Source organism: Notolepis coatsorum (genome assembly GCF_963971535.1).
Source record: "Notolepis coatsorum genome assembly, chromosome: 17".
NCBI classification, from domain to species: Eukaryota; Metazoa; Chordata; class Actinopteri; order Aulopiformes; family Paralepididae; genus Notolepis; species Notolepis coatsorum.
Window position 1 is genome coordinate 103,467,795 of NC_140181.1, and position 2,729 is coordinate 103,470,523.

The following is a 2,729-nucleotide window of genomic DNA, read 5'->3' on the forward strand; positions in this document are numbered from 1 at the left end:
GCATGTAGAAGGGCGTCTTGAACCCACAGTCTAAAATGGGAAGTAGTGTTTAAACACACGTCTGCTTCATATGAAATACCCTGATCAAAAACTCTATTCCTAATAACGAAGAGTGTATGCATGTTTTGAAATGTACTCGAATACTAATAAGACAATCTAAACAAAGGCAAGAAGGATACAAATCCAGGGTGACTGAAGGACAAAACAAACACCAACCTGACGTTGAACTTAAAAGGTGCTACGTGGGAGATTCATCCACTAGATGGCACACTAGAGCGCCAGCATCTCGGAGCAAAACAAAATGGGCCACACCGACCGACCCCCTCGGCAAAGTCATTATTTCGTGAATATTTCATGGAAGTATTTCATAAGAAACTATTTCTCGCCCTAAAATAAGAAACTGTTTCTTGCATTAAATGTTATCAGAAACAGAAGAAGCTGGAATAACAACACACACAGAGGGAGTGTGATGCCATTATGCCCCTATATCTTTACATAGAAAATAGTTGTTTGCTGCTATATTAATGTTCAAAATCTGCGACATAGCACCTTTAAATACTAATACAAAAAAAGTTTGCAATTTGTATTGTCAATCTAAAATTCACAAACAGGGAAATGATTGCTCTCAATAGGGAGGTGTAGTGGTTACGTCATTGCTGTTTCCCGCGCGGTCCACCCCTCTTGAAATCGCAATGTATTTCCAATGGACACATTTCTAAATCGTTTCGTTTAAAACAAATAAAGCATGAACATTGGCACGGTGTACCGTTCTGTGTGTATTCACACACAATCTATAGCTCAACGTGAAAAAATTCGCAATTAACCGTAAAGGTAGCCAAATAACGTTTATGTTTTCGTTCACCGAGGAACTACACAATGGCCGTGACGTGACAATTAGGCGACAGCACTGAACGACAGGCGTTCTACTGGTGAGTGTAGTTCTTTTTTAGCGACAAATTAAACAACCTTATAACTAACTGTATTTCAACCAAAAATGCTTAAACAATAATGTTAGTGATAGAAGGGAACTCATTTTGTGCAAAAATGGAAAGCTTGCCAATGTTCATGAGGCAGAATTATTACAATAGCCGATAATACATTTTCCCAATGATAAATCCCTATACCGGTGGACCTCGCGGGAAACTAAAGTGTCCTCTCAGACTACACCTCCCTATAATAGCACATTATAGTTCTCTTCTATCCATTTCCTGTGCTCTTTCCACCACGAAGTACGCTCTCCCGCTTCCTCAGACGAAGCCAGTTTTCATTACAACCTAAAACAAACTATTGTAAAACACTTGAGGCTGAAGGGAAATCTTCCAACAAAACGTTGATTCTGAAGCCTGGAGATTACGGTTGTTGTTCCAGGAGCTGTTTACACAGGAAGGAGTGTCTGACTGTCGCCGTGCCGATATAGGTATTGATTGCGACTCGCAGAGAGACATCTGTAGCGGGTGTCACCCCCCCCCCCCCCCCCCCCCCCCCCCCGACACACGAGGGTCACCGTGACGACCGCGGCTCAGATCTAAGGACATTGACACCGGGGGAAGGGGAGGCTGGAGTTGGGGGGGTATTATTCGCTGTGTATCAAAAATAGTCCACCAGTAGGTTACAGTAAAATATCTACAGTAGGTAGAGCATCCAGTCAATAGGCAGCAGCCTCCTGTTACAGTAAAATATCTACAGTAGGCAGAGCATCCAGTCGATGGGCAGCAGCCTCCTGTTACAGTAAAATATCTACAGTAGGCAGAGCATCCAGTCAATGGGCAGCAGCCTCCTGTTACAGTAAAATATCTACAGTAGGCAGAGCATCCAGTCAATAGGCAGCAGCCTCCTGTTACAGTAAAATATCTACAGTAGGCAGAGCATCCAGTCAATAGGCAGCAGCCTCCTGTTACAGTAAAATATCTACAGTAGGCAGAGCATCCAGTCAATGGGCAGCAGCCTCCTGTTACAGTAAAATATCTACAGTAGGTAGAGCATCCAGTCGATGGGCAGCAGCCCCCTGTCTGTATACAGGGTTGATTCTGTTCTCCTCGGTCCAGTGCATGATAAGGTCACAGTGCAAGAGCCAGCCCTACCTCTCATTATTGCTATCTTCACTCTTGTTCGGTCTCTCTCTCTCTCTCTCTCTCTCTCTCCCAGCTCTCTCTTTCTATCCCTTTCTCTCCCTCTTTCTATCCCCCTCTCTCTTTCTCTTTCTTTCTATCCCGTTCTCTCTTCTTCTATCCCTTTCTCTTTCTCTCTCTCTCTTTCTATCCCGTTCTCTCTCTTTCTATCCCTTTCTATTTCTCTCTTTCTATCCCTTTCTCTCTCTTTCTATTTCTCTCTCTCTCTTTCTATCCCTCTCTATCCCTTATGATGAATTGAAAATGGGGGACCCTGATGTAAACAAGACGAAAGTCTTTCTCTGGTCTGCATCCCCTTAACAATTGTTTGTATTGAGCCGTACTGTATTGTACCCATTCTGCAATCTGTTAATAAAAATGTCAATCAATCTCTCTCTTTCTACCCCCCCCCTCTCTCTCTTTCTATCCCTTTCTCTCTATCTCTTTCTATCCCTTTCTATTTCTCTCTCTTTCTATCCCTTTCTATTTCTCTCTCTTTCTATCCCTATCTCTCTTTACCTTTCTCTCTCTCTTTCTACCCCCCTCTCTCTCTATCCCGTTCTCTTTCTCTTTCTCTCTCTCTCTCTCTCTCTCTCTCTCTCTCTCTCTCTCTTATCGTAC